A 19,450-nucleotide genomic window follows, 5' to 3' on the forward strand; every position below is an offset into this window, starting at 1 on the left:
GCCAAATATGTTGTAAATCTGTTCAGCCATTTGGGCAGTAGCTGTGTCTAAATTTCCTATGTAAAATTGAATTGGAAAAATGCATTTTGGGAATTCCCCTTTTTCTCAGCCCCGCTTGATGGATCACCCCAAAACTTTCCAGGAAGGAGCTTAGGTGACTTTTTTTGGAAAGTTTCATGAAGATTCATCAAACAACACCAACGTTTTAAGCAAACCAAATAATGTTTTCCATATGGAAACTTGGTCCTAACTATAACTACCCATTGACCACTGCCACTATAAATATATCTGTATATTCAATGAAAAAGCCAAAGGTTAAAGCTTAGTTATAGTTAGGAAAATTGAATGTGTTATTTTTATACAAAACCAACTTCAACTACATAAACATTAGAAATTCAAAAGTTATAGTTATAACTTTATAGTCCTAACTTAAATTTATATAATGTGCGACCCCCATTTTATTTGTAAAGCTCACGTTCATCAAAGGGTATGTTGGTGCTGAATAGCAGATGTTTCTTAGTATAACTCATGCACCTCCTTCCAGAGTATTGTCAACTCGCTAGACAGACTAAACTAACTAAAGAAAGGGTATAGAAAGACCCTGCACAGCCCTTGTGGCAGTGGTGCGTGCTACAACTGTGAGAAAACCACGTAATCTAATGTCACTTCATACAATAAATCGTGAAGAAAGCACGCACTTTCAAGCAGATAGCTGAAATGGGATTTATTCAAGGTAATGCATATGCCAACAACAAAACCAACATGTTTTTGCTCGCGCTTTGCCCAATAGGACAGCTAATCATTAATTGAGGTGCTGTAGTTTTGTGGCAGGCAAGACTGATTGTCTTTGCCAATGCTTGTTCCTATCTGGGACGACTGTTCATGTTGGTTCTGGACAGTAAGAGCCAACAAATGTCTCACATGTGCTGGGAGAAAAGTCCCAGCACATGGGGGATTTGTTTTCTTTCTAGGACAAATCCCTACTGCTAGACCCAGCGGTTTCTGGCTAGCTGGGACGCAATGAAGCCAGACAGAATCCACCGTCCTAGATAGGTGAGTATGTTACACTCGTCAGATAACCTGTGCTCACCCTCTGGCAGCTTGGCACAGAGCAGTTAGGCTTATCCTCAGGGTTAAAGTGTAAGGTATTGGGACAGCACCATCCGCGCAACAAACTGACTACGCTACAAAAAGACTCCACACTGTACGTATAAAACAGTGGTCTTTATATTACACGCATACTGAAATCAAAAATGACATACACATTGGATATATGCTTTACAGTTATATGCAATTGTCGAACTCTTCCACTAGCAGCAGAACGGCATGAACATATATGTACAATTCATAGGAATTCACTTGCCCCATTCTCCCCTCAGCCTGAAAAACAACATAAACCCATGTTTATCCTTTCCTTGAGGTATTCACGATCAAAGCGATCCCACCCACATCAAAAATGACAGAAACATATATGCAGGCTGTTAAGTGAAATATCTCTGTCTTGCTATCGCATTAGCATAAACCACAACATTCCCAAATATTGCATACTCTGCACAGTTGTAAAGGCCAAGAAATACCAGGTTTGACTATGCCTTGTGACCCAGCCTCCTAGCCACTCAAACTACACCAGCTAGCGCTACACATTGCACCCACTGACGACAATTTGAATAGATTATCAGGATAACCTAACCAGAAGGAAACAGTTACTTGTTTTCATTCATCCAGATTAGCCTTAAAGGCACCCAGTGGCACCTTCATGAGTTTGGCATCACTAGACCCCGTAGGCAAAAGACAGAGACACCAGAAGCTGTCACACTTCTAATTCGGAGAGATGTTTCCCCCAAGGCGGAGGTGTGAGCTGTAGTTGCTCCATGCAGCGAGGTGTGGATGCATACAAGCCACAACTAGACTCTTCGGGTCCAGTAACAATGTTACCAACAACAGAGTACCTTGTGGCATGAGTCTGGGGAGAGGGAGGCAGCGACCTCGAACTGAAGCCGCAATGTCAGGCACTTTTGTCATCCCTAGCTGGAGGTTGGAGACCGTCCAGGCTTTTGGCAAACGTCCCACAATACCTGTTGGACACAACATGCTACGAAATGTGAGCTAGCCTAGGTTTCTGGTTGCCAGCTCAAGTCCCTCGTACTCTGCAAACTTTCCCAGCACTCCTCGAATTGCTCACATTACGGCACTCCTGGTGGGCCACTGATTTTCAGGCACATTTCTCTGCAGAGTGTGATTACTGCATACGTCAGGACGATCCTTGTCCCAACCGATGATGACTTCCACCCTTTTCCGCCACACCCTGCACGGTCCTTATGATTTAGTGGAAACTGGGACATCCTTTCTGTCCCTGGGATCTCGTGGACAGGAGGCCAGCCAACCGGCCTTGGAGAGTGCTTAGGGACTCAGGCACCAACAGTTGGCAATTAACAGAAGGCCAGCAACGTCCAGGCAAAATCCATCAAGTGACAGTCCCTTTCCTGGAGCACAACAAGCCTCAGGACACCACAAGTCTGTGAATAATCCAGTTGCAGTCCCACCTGCCCCAATGGTCCCGCTTCGAGTTCCCAGCAACGAACCAGCGTAGTATGGTATCACTCCAAATGCATCTCTAAACTCCTGAGGACGGTGTCCCAGTAGCTGTACCCACAATAGCCTTTGAAGATTAAATCAGTTCAGAAGGCCACCTTTGAAAGGCACAGGCATGTTTTGTCTCCAATCCTACCCTGCGAGGTTTAATCAATATCTTAAGTGGGACCAGGACCCTCCACCTTGGAATGCAGGTGCTAATTCAAACTCCTCTTATCAGTCCCAGCAAGCCCTTCAGAGTCGTCAGAGTTCTGCAGTTTCCCTTGAGTGCCCCTAGTTTTTGGCTGTCTACCAGGAATGCATATATGTAACAGTCTCCCCAGCACACAGATGTGCATTGGAGATAGGCTGACAGGCATACAGAGAGCCATTAGCATTGACTTGCCCACTTACCCCTAAATGGCATTCCCACATTAGTAATGTCAAAACCACTCTCACTACCGGAGACGAGTTGCCATTACTAATCTATCAATACTAAACACCATACTGCTACTTTTCTGCACGTAGGAAATACAGCTTAATAGCCTTTCCATAGATCAACCATGTTAATCAATGCGAGAAGCAGGTCTCACAGTACTGAACACACCGTCCGGTGGTATTCACCACTAGGGCATGTAGGCACATGTGCACATGCCCTACCTCTTCCGTATACCGCACCCTGTTCCCAGGGAGTTCGCCGATGTAACAAGAGACATGCCAAACTTTAGCAAGTAGCTTTTAGATGCCAAGGTAACAGTAACCTGCACACGCAGGCCCTGCCGTGGCAAACCTGTGGTACACTTGAAGAGCTACCTACGTGGGTGGCACAACCAGTGCTGCAGGTCCACGCAGTAGCATTTGAGTTGCATGATCCAGGTATATGACTTACCACTGGACAAGCGACTTAAAGCTAACTCAAATCAACCAATCCTGCATACACTAATCACTAGTATGTGTATGACTAGCACAGCACTTTGGCACTGAATGGCGGTGTCAAAGCACTCAAAGTCCTAAGCCAGCAAAACAAGGTCCAAACAGGTCAGAAGCCACAAAGTCAGGGGATACCACGCCAAAAAATACCTGGTCTGACACCTACAATAAGCGTCTCTCTTCGGATATCATTCACTCGATGTCCCCTTCCAGAAAATACAGCAAATTCACCTTTAGAAATAGTTGAGTCAAGGCAAATGAAACCACTTGTTTGGCCATCCTAAACTGGCCAGCTTTTCTAAAACTTTTAAGTCGGTTTGAGATTATCCACTACGGATCATGTAAAATAATTTTGAATTTAATTGTAGCACATCAAGTAAGTCCGCCTATGAATAATGCATATGCTTGACTCACAGCTGCTTTGATTCTTGTAGTTTATCAGGAAACTGCCAACTCATGGCTATAATAATGCCCTTATTATTCCTAGGACAGCGTCTCACAATGTGTCCTTGACAGGTTTTATTATATATCCAGAGATAAGGGAAATATCCTGCCAGGCGCCAATTTGGTCGCGATGATAGGAAGTACAGCATCCACTTTAATTAGGTCGCGAGCCCCGCTTAAAATGAGCAGGCAGGAGCACGCGCGATCTGATCTTCATCCCACAGACACCAGTAATTGAGCAGATGATATCGCCTTTTAATTAAGAACTTTTAAGCTGCACGGAGTGGTAGAGTTGCACGTTCCCACTTACAGGCTCACTTTTACCCCATAGCTATTGCCACTTCGCTGAGCAACATAGCGTCTAATTAGGTCAGCGTTTCATATCAACACAGCCAAGAAAGAAATGCAAGATTTGTGTCTAATGTGTAATTAAAATATCATGGCCAGGTCCTTGAAAATATACTCCCACCTCGTGTCCTAATCACATTTGAATTCGTTGTATATACATTATGATCAGTCTTTTACACAGTAGAATGATGGCATTCCTAGCAATAATAGGTGCCAAGGCAAGACATTCCTAGTTCCCAATGATAAACAAAAAGAGGGCCCTCGCCGCCATGATGTAGTGCACGTTGTTTACAACCCTCGTTGCCTCTGCCGCAAGATGCCAGAGCCAAATTCCCAACCACTGGTCCGCCGGTGATGAACATTCGCAGATAACTCTCTTCTGAAAGGCACCGGTGATAGCGCATTGTTTTCGAAAATTAAACCACATTTCTGGGAGTTTTTTTCATAGCCCTTGAATTGTTCATGTACACGTGCTTCTAGTTCCACATATATTGACTTGCCACAGATGGGGCGCACCACCTTCTTTACTTCAGATTTTAAATGTGTGCCTGGCTCCTTAATGTGATTTGGAGTTCAGGCCATTGTTTTTGTTTTCATCATCCTCTGTCCGCGATAGTACTGGCACCCCATTTTGCCTCACTCATTCCTTTTGGCTGTTGGAGCAGGTTATGTTATTGCATTTGACATTTGTAAGGCACACTTTCTTGGTGGTGGGAGCAGTTACGTTTTTGTGTTGTGGCAGTTAGAGGGAGAATGGATCAAACCTTTTAGGGGGTGTTGTGTTGGTTCCCTGACATTGTCTGATTTTACAGTGTCCGATTCTTATAGGGAATGGGTTGAGTGGTGCATGTGGGGTGCTGTGTGTGTGTGTGTGGGAGGCATGGCTACTGGCAGCAGTGTTTTTGTGTTCACACTTAATAGTGTCTGTCAAGGAATATTATAGCTGTGCTGAGTGTCTGTTAGGCTGTGTGTTATTTGTGTGTGTGTGATCTGCGGTGTCCTGGGCAATATTTCATTGCGGAGCTCTAAATGATGTGTGAGGACGAGAATGGGGGGGCAGCCTCTACTGATTTGCCTTAGTCATTAACTGATAGCTTAGGTATAATATGAGCCTGCATACTTCAGTCCTTGCTTATTGTGCTCAGGTCGAGCCATGAGTTGCACAGCTTTCGAGCCAAAGTTGACCAGAGAGAGCTTTGTTTACTGATAAGAGGGATGTGCTCTTCAGGGTCTTCTTAAATGCTGGGTGGTCTCTTGCAACAGAGTTCTGATGGAGTTGTGGCCTATTATACATAGTATTTTCCCCATGCCTGTTTGTTGCAGTTAAGGACATTCTCCAAATCATAATTTTATAAATTAGAAGACAGGCAGATAGCAGTGCCATCATTTGAGTTGAGTGATCAATTTGTCATTGTAACCTGCTATATGCAGTTCTGCTACTGTGGGCCAGATGGGGCATGACTGGCCAGGTTGGAAAGGGACAGAGCTTTGTGGCACAAGCAGGGGAATTAAACACTTAGAAAGTAGTAGAGCTTGCAAATATTTACTGGCAGGACAGATATACAGAAACATGGAACATTCTCCAAGTCACACTTTTAACCAGCAAATACTTTAGATTAATGGGACTCGGGCATGGAAGAAATACAAAATAAGAACACCGTAGAAAGAAAAGTGTACATCCTAACTACTGTTCCAAAGAAGTCTTGTTAGACCTGACCGCCCTTAGGGTGGTCTTCCCCCGAACATGTAGCTTTCGCCCCTCCTGTTTGCTGAGATTCGGGTTTGTTGGCTTTAGGACTCTGTTCAATTTTCCACTGTTAACCAGTGCTAAAGTGCTTGTACTCATTACCCTAACCATGTAAAAGTGAGTTACACACAATCAGCACTTTTCATTTCCTTATAACTCCCTAGTAAAGTAGTTCAACATGTAACTAGGGCTTGTAAATTAAATGTTACTTCTGGGTCTGAAGCACTTATTGTGCCACCCATTTAAGTTGCCCTTTACAACATTTCTCACAATTGCCATTGGAGCCTTTGGGCAGTTTTTAACTGCCAATTTCACCTGGCAATAAACATTTTGCCATTCGCAAACCTCCCATTTTAATACATATAGGTCACTCCTTGGGTAGGCCCTAAACAGCCCATAGGGCAGGGAGCATTTTATTTAAAAAGTTGGAATGCACTTTTAGGTTTTACATGACCTGGTAGTGAGGCACTCTAAAGTTCGTTTTTTTACTCTTAAGAGGTCTACCTCTCCCATAGATTAACTTAGGTCCCCTTATTAGATTTAGTAAGTGATATCCTTTGTTTGGGAATAGGTAGAAAGGTCATGATTGGTTTTGTTAGATCTGGCATCTTTTGGTGTGGTTGCCCCTGTCTTTTTGCCTTTTACCTCCTGTTTTTGACTCTGTGCTGCATTTCGTTTTTGCTGTTGTTAGGACTCTGGGCACTTTACCACTGCTGACCAGTGTTAAAGTGAGAGTGAACTATGTCTAAATGGTGATTGGTTTCTCCATGATTGGCATATTTGATTTACTAAGAAGTCCCTAATACAGTGCACAATGTGTGCCCAGGTCCGGTAAATCAGAGGCTACAAATGGGCCTGCAGCACTGATTGTGCCACCTACTTTAGAAGCCCTGCAAAAATGTATCAGGCCTGCCACTGAAGTGTCTGTGTGTGCAGTTGTAAACTACCATTTTGACCTGGCAAGTGCACCCACTTACCAGGCCCAAACCTTCCCTTTTATTACATCGAAGGCACCCTCAAGGTAGCCCGCCTGGGGCACGGTGCAGTGTATTTAAAAGGTAGGACATTTATTGTTGTGCTTTACATGTCCTGGTAGTGAACTGCTAAATTAGTTTTTCACGGCAGCAAGGCCCATCTCTCCCATATGTTAGCATTGAAGCTGCCTTGTAACCTTTTAAAAGTGTGTCTTCCAATTGGGAGCTAATAGAAAGTTGGAGTTTGGTGTCTCTGGACTCACAATTTAAAAGTACATATTTTAGTGATGTTGGTTTTGAAATTGCAGGTCTGAAATTGCCACTTTTAGAAATTTGCCAGTTTCTTTCTTTAACCATGCTGTGCCTGCCTGTCTCTAAATATATGTATGGGTCAGGATGACAGTTCGGTTGTTTGTGATAAAACTGGATTCTTATATTAACGTATCTTACCATCACAAAAGAATCTTCAGGTCGACTGAACCTTTTTACCTGCTGAATAGTGTGAAGGGAAGAACATCTAATTTCTCTATATAGCCAATTAAACTTCAATGTTTTACTCCAAAGATCACTTACTCCGAATTCCAATTTTAGGGGTTTATTACAAAGCCAAAAATAGTTGCACATTCAAGCACCTCATTACGAGGTTAAGAAAATAAATGGGCACTAATACAAAGAATATCCTACGCAGGAGTCTCATCCGACTCGGAATAAGAAGAATAGTTAACTCCAAAAGCATCAGGCAACCAATAACTGCTCCAATCTCTATGTTAGACTTCATTAACCTAAAAGGAAAAAAAGCAATTGGTCTATCCCTACACTATTTCTAAGGTGACATCCCTACTTAGCATTATTCCCAGGCAAGAGAAAAAAGGTTTCAGTTGTGAAGCCTTCCTTAGAAGTACACTCACTTTGCTTAAAACAATAGCCAAAGCTATTGAGCTCGTTCTGAGATGCTCTTTCTAGCTTCTCATCTAATCCTCAACTGCTTCACCCTCTGGGCACTGCCCCTAATACAAAATCACAAAACAGTAAAGCATGCCCTCATCACACCTCTTCGGCCAGGTCTTCCTTCTGTATTTTTCCATTGAAACTCTTACTTCATCCAAAGACCGTTGGAGTGACCTTGGATCCCAGGCAACTTCTCCCCTGAAAGTATTGTATCTGCATTCCAGAGTACTCTCATGTTGCTTCTCCTACCATCCTAACTCCTAAAACAAAGGGTTAGTCTTCCTAACGAGCTATGTGTCCTTGCACCTGCAACAGAAACGTATAATCGAAAAACTTTCCACTTGCAGAATTTGCTAACTGCTTCTAACTGAGAGCCTTCCCAAGGGAACACTCTTCGGTCTACAAATTTCAGCTAGCATAAGAAACAAATAGGCCTTTCTCTTAAACGTATATGCGATCAGGCCTTTACACATTTAAACACACAATTCTAAAATCACACTATAAACATTGATTTCATTATACTTCCTACATGAATAAGCAAAACTACACATGCAGACGATAATATGGTACATGTTTAAACCTAATGCATCACATTATACATGAACTAATTCAATATGCATCATCTAAAATACGTTTTCGATTAAACACTACATTGATCTTCATAAATGACATGATTACATTTCTGTTGGCACAAATGTATGCTACTTTAGTACTTCATTTCTTATGACGACACATTAAGACATTTCTCTAGATATGTGGTGCAGACTACCTGTGATTATGATGCACCCCTACAATTTTCGAATAACATGGCGCTCTATCATTTGTACACTCACTCAAGACAGTCACACAAAGGGAGCTGAGGTGTGTCCTGCATATCCAGATGGCCCATCACCAGGCTGATGGGCCTTCCTGAGCTAGAGTGTTGGGAGGAGTTGACACTGACACCTGAATAGGGCTCTGCCTGTCCTCACACAAAGAAGGCTCCAGCACCTGTTATGTTATGTTATTTTAACTTAATACCTCGCTCGAATCAGCCCCTAAGGGCTATCTCGGCACGAGACCTGGGCAGAGTATTGGCTGAGGGTACTAAAAAATGGTGAGTTTTAAGTGTATTCTTAAAAAGAAAATGGTTTTCGCAGAGACGAAGCTGCATGGGCAGACTATTCCAAAGATTAGGAGCAAGGAATGAGAAACATCTGCAACCAGCCCTGGCCTTGTTAAACCTAGGGACTTTAAGCAAAGCCTTGTCACTAAATCTAAGGACTCTCACTGGTGTGTAAGGCAGAACCTTGGCTGCTAGAAAAGAGTGCCCTAGGCCATGAAAGGCACGATGAGTTAGGCAGCATAATTTGAAGGTAATTATTTTTTTCATTGGAAGCTAGTGTAAAGACCACAGAAGAGGGCGATGAACGCGGAGGGAGGTTGCAGACAAGACGTGCAACAGTGTTTTGGACCACCTGGAGTTTGGACAATCGATTCTCGTTGATGGATGCCAGAAGTGAGATGCTATAGTCGAGGCGGCTAATTACCAAAGCTTGTACAACGGTTTTCCTTGAGGAGAGAGGCAATAGGGCAAAACTCTTCTGAGCAGGCATAGCATGTGGAAACAAGACGCTGTGGTAGCAGCAATATGTTCCTTCATATAAAGGGATTGATCTGTGCGAATACCAACATTTTTTTACTATCCATTTAGGTGGGGGCTGGGGCCCAGTTCAGCTGGCCACCATTCCAGGGCCCAGAGATGTGGACCTTGTCCAAATTTGGTTTTGGAAGGGTTAATTTGCAGCCGGTTGTCCAGCATCTGGTGGCTATGGCCTTCATCCCAGAGGAGAACAGGGCTTTGGATTTGGACAAGTTGGAGCCAAGAGAGAAAAGTAGCTGTGTATCATCAGCGTATGAGATAATCTCAAATCCAAAGCCTCTGGCTATCTTAGCATGGGGGGCCACATAAATATTAAAGAGTGTGGGGCTCAGACAGGAGCCCTGAGGAACTCCATAGGTCAATGGCATTGTTCTAGACCTATAGGGACCAAGGATGATTGTTTGGGATCTTTCTGATAAAAAGTCCGCTAACCATTTGAGGGCCATTCCTTGATTCCCTAGATTGTGAAGTCTGTTGAAAAGTCGGGGGTGATATACCGTATCAAATGGTGCTGAAAAAACTAATAAAACCAATATTGTAGGAATGTTTGCATCAAGTGAACATTTAATATGGTCACTGACCGCAAGCAAGGCAGTCTCAGTACTGTGAAGAGGTCTGCAACCAGACTAAGAGTCATCCAAAAGTCTTTAAGTCTCCAGGTAGGTAGTTAATTGATAATTAATGTGCTTTTCCAGTAGCTTGGCCAACGAAGGGAGAAGGGAAACAGGGAAAAAGTTAGCCAAATCAGTGGGAACGGAGTTGCTTTTGTGGAATGGACCGGATCAGGTCCGTCTTCCAGTCTAAAGGCACTTTCCCAGATGTAATTGATAGGTTAATTAAGGTAGAGATTTGTGGTGCTAGTTCAGAAGGTAGGGTCGGCAGAACTGTGGGGGGACAAATGTCTAAAGGAGATCCAGACTTCACAGAGTTTAAAAGGTTAGAGGTAGTTTCCGTGGTGGTTGCCGTAAAATTGCTGTAAAAGCACAAAGACCTGTAGTGTGTCTGGAGCCAGGGCAGGGAAAGGCAGGCTCTTGTGCACTACAAAGACCTTTCTTCGAAGTTTGCCTACTTCAAATGCTGAAATGGGTATAAGTACTGGACCTGCAATACCATATATTCATAACACTTCTGGTTTGAGGACATTCTGCCAGGAAGAAAAGCTGAATTGCTGTCAGGAGGGACTGCCACTTTGCCGCGTTGACTGGCTGCTTGTTGCTTCTGTCCTGGGAGTGAAAGGACTGGATTATGCTTTCTGCATCCTGCTTCCAAGGTCCTTCAAGGGCTTGAGTTGAGCTTTCCTCCTGTTAAGAAGTCTCAGGGCGATCAAAGACCTCACCTGTAATACCTGGGTTTTCTTGCTGAGAGCTATACTCTGCCAAGTGGTGCCAATTCCAGATCCTGGTCCCTTGGAAGTGAGTTTGCTGTGCTAACCAAGAAGAAACAAGTTAATTGACTTTGAGAGGGACTTTGAAGCCGGTGCCGCTCTTCAACACCGTGCCACTGCCTGCACTGGAGCCATGGTCCCAGCTGGACCCAACTTCCTCGACTTACAATGCAGACCCCGATGACGATGAAGTGCCTCCAAAGAACTACCACAGTCCTAATCCTGAGTGCGGTGTCACCGACGTCTGTGACACTAGACTGTGCTGCAGAACCTGTGGTCCCATGCTGAGACAGCGACACCTCAAAATCGACACCATGTGGCCTGACTTTCGACGCTTCATTGACCTTGCATCATTGTAAGGAACTGAAGCATCGCCTCACCTCCCCTATACCTTGCAACACACCAGGCATCACCGCCTCTGCAGCACCTCCTCAAACCAATGCCTCACTGCACCAGTGATGCCTCACCTATGTTGGACAACGCACCGTCCCGTACCCCAACATGCCACTGACCTGCACCCACAGTAGGGAGCAGACACTGCACCGGCATCTGCAACACCTCCCCTACCCTGTGCCTAGCAGCGTCTTTGTTGTGTCATCATTTTCAAAGGTACTGTACTCAGGGTCTGTAGGACTCCATCACCGTCCTGTGATCTGTCCCAGTTTGCCCTGAACCTTTGTATTCTAATCAGCCAAGCACGCCGTGATAGTTCCAGCTAGAGCTATTGTGTTTCTAAGAGCTTTAAATGCATTTAATGTTTTTACATTTGTATCTTGGCTGGATTTTGTCTTGTTTTATTCAAGTAAATATTGGCTATTTTTCTAAACTTGTATGGAGTAGGTGTGTGTGTGTGTCTGTCTGTCTGTGTTTGCACAAATCCTTTACACATTACCTCTGGGATAAGCCTGACTGCTCTGAGGTGTGTAACTTACTTACCCTGACTAGAGTGAGGGTCTTTACTTGGACAGGGTACAAACCATTGCCAACGACAACCCCCAAGCCTAACAGGTCTCAAAAGAATTGTAATCCAACATCCTTTTTAAAGTAAAGTTGGACTTTAAGTCACAATTCTGAAAATGCCACTTTTATAAAGTTGCCATTTTCTTGTCCTATTAGGTGCCTGAAGCCTATGTCCTGGGCCAGATGATTATGATTAGCATGGCAATTAGCCTTTTTGTATTTCTCTGAAACAGTGAGACAAAGGGGAACCTAGTTGTTGAAGCTGTTACCTGCCCTGCCTACATTTAAAAGGAACTACCTCAGCACACACACTAAAGAACTTCACACTAGTCTTTTGTCAACTCAGACCCCATGTAGTCCTGTCAGGGATGAAATAAATTCCAGAACCATCTGTGTGGGCAGGGGGAAACTCCAGACGTTTCTCCCACCTCAAAGCTAGCCCCAGGTATAAAAATAGGACTCTCAGACCCACTCTTCAGTTTACTCCTGGACCTGTGGAGAGCCCCCAGAAGAACTGCCCTGTATTTCAGAGGACTGCCTTGATGCTTATGGCTTGCATTGTTCCCCAAAGGACACCTGTGTGCTGCTAGAGGCCTGCCTTATTATTCAGAGGATTGTCCTGCTACCAGAGAACTTCCCTGCTGCTTGAGACTTACACTGTTCCCCTGAGAGCTGCCCTGCTTCTTGAGTCCTGGCTTCTTCCCCAGAGGACTGCCCTGCTGCTTGAAGCTTGTCTTGCTCTCTGCAAAGGAAGAATGGACCTACTCCTTTAATCTGAGGCTACCTGTGTGACACCAAAAGGCAATAGAGTGACCTCCTATTCTAAGCCATAGGGACACAACACACTCCAGAAGCCTCTCAGCAACTGCCCAGCTGGCCTGCTGCAACTGGACCTGCCTGAGCCCTGCTGGGCTTTGCTAGAAGGAGTCCCTGATTACTAAGAGGTGCCTCCCCAGGTTCTGGACCCTTGGCTGGCATCAGCATGTACTCCTCTACAAGAAAAGGAGAAATCCTGAATTTCTGGACTGGACTTTGAGAAGGTAACTTTTTCAATTGGACTAACCTGGTCTCTGTATCCGGCCCAGACTCCAACACAGTTGGCCTGAACTTGTGACTTTCACCTAGTCTAGCACGTCCAGAGGACTGAGATGCCTCCGACCCCAAGAAAATTACCTGCGGAGTCACACAGGGTTCATCCCTGAGCCCCACCCTTTTCAACATCTACATGGCCCCCCTCGCAGCCATCGTCTGACATCACAGCCTCAACATTGTATCCTACACCGACGACACCCAGATCATCCTCTCCCTCACCAAAGACCCCACCACTGCCAAACTCAACTTCCAGAAAGGAATGCAGGACGTCGCAGTCTGGATGACCAATAGCTGCCTGAAGATCAAAGCTGAGAAGACAGAAGTCCTCGTCCTGGGTACCACCCCTTCTGCATGGGACAGCACCTGATGGCCAACCGCCCTCGGAAGCCCACCTACCCCCTCAGACCACGCCAAGAACCTCGGCATCGTACTCGACTCATCACTCACCATGAACCGACAGGTGAACGCCGTCACCTCCAGCTGCTTCAACACCCTCGCATCCTCCGCAAGACCTTCAAGTGGATCCCCCCCTGAGTCAAGGAAGACAGTCACCCACGCACTCATCACCAGCAGATTGAACTATGGAAACGCACTCTACGCCGGCATCAACAAGTCCCTACTCCACAAACTCCAGACAATACACAACACCGCCGCCAGACTCGTACTCGGCATCCCCAGACACAAACACATCGGCCAACACCTACAAAGTCTCCACAGGCTTCCCGTGGAGAAAAGAGTCACTTTCAAAATCCTCAAATGCCTACGCAACAACGGACCCAAATACCTCAACGACAGAGTCAACTTCCACGTACCCAAAAGAAACCTCTGATCTTCCAACCTCGCACTGGCCGAAACCCCGCGCATCCACAGAGCCAGAGCAGGCGGAAGATCCTTCTCTCACATTGCAGCCAAGACCTGGAACAAGCTACCGCCAGACATCAGACGCCCCCCTCCCTGAACACCTTCAGGAAGACCCTCAAGACCTGGCTCTTCGGCTAAACAGATCTGCGGACTCCCCCCTTAGCGCCTTAAGACCCTCACGGGTTAGTAGCGTGCTTACAATTCCCTGATTGATTGATTGATTGATTATTCACTTTCCAATTTTAGGTACTATACCTACCTAAAACTTTTAAATTGCATGTCTTCATTTCCATTGATTACATTTTTGCTATTTTGGTCTCATTTTATTTATTACATTTTTTTTTACTTGTCTAAAACAGTGTGGGATAGCTCTTGTGTCGTGTTTTCACATTATTGGTATTTGTGTGCTGCATAAATACTAAAAAACATTCCCTTTAGGTTAAGCCTGACTGCGTTTACAGCAAGCTACCAGGGGGTTAAGCACAGGTTAATTTAGTGACGTTTGCGATTCACCTTGACAAGAATTTTGGTTGATGCTTGAGAAGAGTTTTCAACCCACCTCAATCAAAAGGCCAATTTCTTACAAGTCTGAATGAGGAATTGCAATGGTGTGTTTTTTTTTTCTCTGACAGCAAACACAATAATTTTGTTCTAGCTCATTTTCAACAAATCGTGCACTAGTTTCACTTCGCAATCTCATTGCCAACAGTTGCCTGGGTGCAAAATATTTCTTTAGGTTAGCAATAGAGTAAATATATCTTTTCAACTTTGAAACTTAATAACAATGATCAAGAGAGAACTTACGGCCCTATTCAGAGTTTGGAGAATGAGCAAATATGACACATGTACGCCAAATTACTAGTCTATAGTCTTTAGTAAACCTGTACTATGGCAGTCTGGATATCCATCACCTCTGTGAACAACTGTCCCATTCTCCAAACTCTAAATAAGGCCTTTAGAGTTATAATTTCAACCTGAGATGTGTCAAATTGAAAAGAACATCTGGGATTGAAGAAGATTTGCTTTGTTGATTCAAGGAAGTGTGCCGAAAGCAAAGAGGGAGCGTCCACTTACATCCACTGTGTTGGCACTCGATAGGACTTTGGGACTGATTTATTGTTTGATAGATGGATCATTCCCCGTCGGGATGGAGAAGGATATTAAGGCTCTCATTAAATAGTACTCTGTCCATCAAATTTAGAGATGTCCTCTGAGCGAGCGGTCATCTCTTTACCTTGAAGGGACTGCCATCACAGCAGTTCCCTTCAAGGTACAAAAACTTTGGTGGACAGCTGTCTTCGGTTTTGATGGCTGTTCTCCAAACTTTTACATTTTCTTCAACATTCTTACTGACAAACTCCTTTTTCTGTAACCCAGCAGGTTTCTACACCACTTAGGCCTCTACAACTCTCATCTGACCACCTGTAGTCTCCTGTTTCTGTCCCACTGAAAAACATTCTGCTCACCAGGCACTGCCTGCTGGGCAGCCTTTGTTCAAAATGGCATAATGCAGCTTAAATTGTACTTGCTTGTTTATGCTTGTCAGACTGAACGGCATTTTTTCATGCAAGCAAGGCTCTCTTTGCTTTCAGTCATCTCAATTTAATTGATATTTCAACTGCATAGATGCTTAGCCCTCATTAGACAGAGCACTGGGTGGTGCAAAATAGCCTTCCTTTACTTATTTCCTTAGTGTCATGGTGACTTGGCATGTAATAAATGCTATAAAAAAGGCCTCCCACAAAATGTCTTAGTTAAATAGATGGCTTATATAGGTGGAGCAAGAACCCACATCTCAATAGGGGAGCACATGCAGAATTACATCCCAGCCGAAGAAGTTGTCATTGAATCCAAGAGGTCTGATAATGGGGGACCCATGGTCTGACAGATGCAGGGAAATAATGCACCTCTCTGGTTTGCTCTTCTCCCAGATTGTCTCCCCTGGGCACCAAACAGGTATGCTATGGCTCCAGTTATGCCACAGACCACATGCAGATTCTCCTTTCCAAATCTCTCCTTTGGGTGACAGGGTTCACCAATGAACCCTATTTTGCCCTCACCACATACTCATGGGGACAGGTGAGCCATGGCGACCACCATTGACATTGCACATTTACAGAACAGCTCTTCTTACCAGATCAGTTGGAGAGAGCACACAAGGGGGGGGGGGTGTATAGCAGTGTAACCTATCCCTGTCTTCCTTTATTGTCAGTGTTTTATGGGCCCTTCATCTTCATCAAGCTTCTCATCAGCAGAGGTGGAGCTCCAGCCCATGGAAACTAGAGAACAGATGGCTAAACAGGGACTCAATCAGGAGCTTCGATAAAGCATGGTCATCTTGAAACCTAGTCAGTCTTAATTCACATTTTAAAACATAATTGTGAGTTGTGCTAACCTATGGCTGCTTAGCTAAAAGATAACATTTGTTTCAGTTGTGGTTCCATATTTACTATAAATATTATGTCAATCAATAGAAAAACTGGACAAAAAATGGAAAACAGTCACATGGAAAAATAAGGTGGGCACATTATAGAAACTGAAATGAGAAGGAGAGCAATATTATTCTGACCCTCAGCTCACAGTCACTTTATAGGATCCCACTGAGAACCAAAAGCAGTCCTGTATGTTTATTTCAGGGTCTGCCACAGTGCATAGGGGGATTCCTTCATAACTGCCTTTCCTGGATGTTTTGAACTCAACTTGCACAATTATTTTATTGGCTCTGTAGCTAACATAGTGTTTCTATGATGTTTTTTAATCTTGAGAAATGGTAAAGTATTATTTATTTATGTTATAAACACTGGCATGTGACAAACACTGCTTTTAAATATTAATAGGTCACCCCTAAGTATACCATGTTACCCACAAGGTATGGTACCTGATAATTAATTGTGTGAAATTAAAGCTGGCATGTTCCTCCACTGACTAAAACCCAAAAGCAGTTTTCACTGGCAGGGCTGTGGCTGGATCCTAGAAAATGTCAAAGCACAGATTATAAACTTTATTTTCAACTTGACTGGAAACCACTAAAATAGTAGCTCAACATAATTAACCTGAAAGGGGCAGAGTTCTACCCATTAATAGGTTACTGTAAGGAGAGACTGGAAGAAGGGAAAGCTGTTGTCCCAAAGGCCCACGCTAGTCAGACCGTCTACAAACCCATTGGGGGGAAGCTACCCCCAGAACTATTTTGAAGTGAGTACAGGAAAGGGGGCTGGCCATACTTCTGGGTAGATAGAAGAGATCTGCACAAGTGACTAAGGGCTTCTCCATCTTGGATTTTAGGAGTGAGGGGCACTTTATGCTTATTTGCAGCAGAGTAAATGAGAACTACTGAAAAAGTGTGTTAGGTTGCCCCAGGGAACTTTTACCCCATTTGATAGGGAGGAGCCAGAGGTCACACACTCACAATAACTAGAGCCAACCCTAAATGTGGCATCCCAATGCACTCTCCTCTGAACACTTTCAGGCCATGTTGAAGATCAGAAGAGCACTGGACTTACTGTGAGTGACATAGGAGAAGTCCTGATGGACTGGACCTGCTCCCTCTTGTACCCAGGACAAAAAAGTGGATTCCAGGGGTCAGTTGGTTGACCTTATATGTGACTACAGGGACACAACCATCTGCAAGAGGCCTTTTTCTCGAAGTGACCAGTAGCAACTGGACCTCATGTGGACCTGGCTGGTGGCCTCTGCTAAGTGCTGTCCCTGAGGTCCTAGTAGTCTTGGAAGTGACCCAGAGGAGCTGCAACAAAAACCCTGAAAAGCTAGGGCGTAAGAACGTTTTGGATTGCTAAGTCTTCTGGTGTCTCATTTCTATGCAGCTTCATTGGATACAGCTACAGGTTTGCCCTGCTCGAGGATCATAGATGTCAAGATTTCAGATTGCTTATGTGTGACATTTTCAGAATTTCAGTGTGATTACGAGTGACATTCAATTACTGTGAGTGACTCTTTCCCGCAAAGAAAATCAAGCAATGAAGACAGGGGAATCCTATAACTATCAGAAATGACACCAATTCAAACAAGGAGAAACTCTAAGAAGATCTTAAAACTGTGGCAAAGCACCAGAAATGGAAGGGCACTAACTTGGCAAAAAGCAGTAACACAGCTAATTCTCATAAAATTCAGTTTTTCAAATATGTATGGTTCACGTTCTTTTGTTAAAACTGTCCCCAGACAAAAGCTGCTCCTTCTTCAGCACTCCATTATTCACCAGTTCTCTTAAACTTTTTATTGTTTCATGAAAACTCCTGGACACACAAAGAATTCAGCCCCACTGCCAGTTGGTTTTGAACTTATGTTATTTAAAGAAAGCACCCTCCGCCCCTCAGGTGAGCGCCAGGTGCAGTATGCGACACAAGTTTTACAAGTAAACAAAACTGATCTCATGATTCCAATAACCAATCAAGGTTTCATAATGTAAGCGTGTATTTGTCATCCATTTCTTTAAATTGTGTGTTTTTGTACATAACTGTAAGTTACCAAGATGAATGAGCAACAAAATAGTTCTAGAATATTTTGTTTTTTTAATACCATGTGTTTGACTCATTTAGACACACAATCTGGCAGATATTGCCCCAAAGGCATTGGATTTCAGGGCTAGCTGTGCTGGACTCAATTGTGATTGTGCCATAGAAGTGCTTCCTGAGTCACTGCAGCCAAGCTGAGACAGAAAACATTTTTGGCCGGGCTGGGCAGGGCTGGGGCCACGACATAGCTGCCAAGTTTCAGATTTTTTATGTGTGACGTTACCATTGTTTGTGAGTGACACTATGTGTGAAACTTCATTGCAATTAAAATCGCGGAAAAAATCCTTGTAAGAATAAATATCCGAAATTACCTTAGTTGGTGATATATGATGTTCAGAAGTAAGTGCTATGTTTTGCTCAGATGTACTTGCACGGCGGTAGTGCTGCTCACTGGTGGCATAATGCCATTGAATTTAAAGTTACCTGCAGACAGCAGGTCTGCCCACCATCACTCATAAAACAGTGCCCCTATCCCGAGGTTTAAACATGACAGCTGTTGTACTTTCCATGACCCCTTATCATATGCTGTGGCTGCACACAATGGTAGCAGCTAAATGGTGGGTTTCAGAGTCTTTCTCAGTGTGCTGACCAAGCATGTGGCACACAAAGAAGGACTGCTCTTGAGAGCAGAGTAATCCCCCAAAATGCGTGACAAAAGGTTCTAGTGCAGGAAGTGCTTGATCTATTACACATAGGGCCTTATTATGAGTCTTGCGGTGTGGGAGCGGGACCCCCTGCACCGCCAAACCCGCGCAGGAACCGCCTGCCAGATCAGGAGTTTACTTTGGCGTTCCCAGGGCAGTGCCTATGAAATAGGCACCGCAATCGGACGGTGAAAGGCAGTACCTGATGGGCATGGACTGCTGCAGTCCATGCCATGCAGGTACTGAGGTGCATGCACACAGGGGGCACATGTTGTGCCCTCCTGTGTGCATCAACATGGCATACGGCACTATGGGGCCCTGTGGGGCCCTACAGGGCATCCTTTGTTTCCTCACTGCCACACTTTTCATGGCG

General features: G+C 44.4%; 1 protein-coding gene across 3 annotated transcripts in view; it reads left to right on the top strand.

The window, feature by feature from the left end:
* The window catches only part of PPFIA2 (PPFI scaffold protein A2), a 1,995,062-nt gene that overhangs the window by 776,502 nt on the left and 1,199,110 nt on the right, over positions 1–19,450 (top strand). The gene's annotated exons all lie outside the window — the stretch shown is intronic.

This window comes from Triturus cristatus, chromosome 4_1 (assembly GCF_964204655.1).
Source record: "Triturus cristatus chromosome 4_1, aTriCri1.1, whole genome shotgun sequence".
In the NCBI taxonomy this organism is placed as follows: Eukaryota; Metazoa; Chordata; class Amphibia; order Caudata; family Salamandridae; genus Triturus; species Triturus cristatus.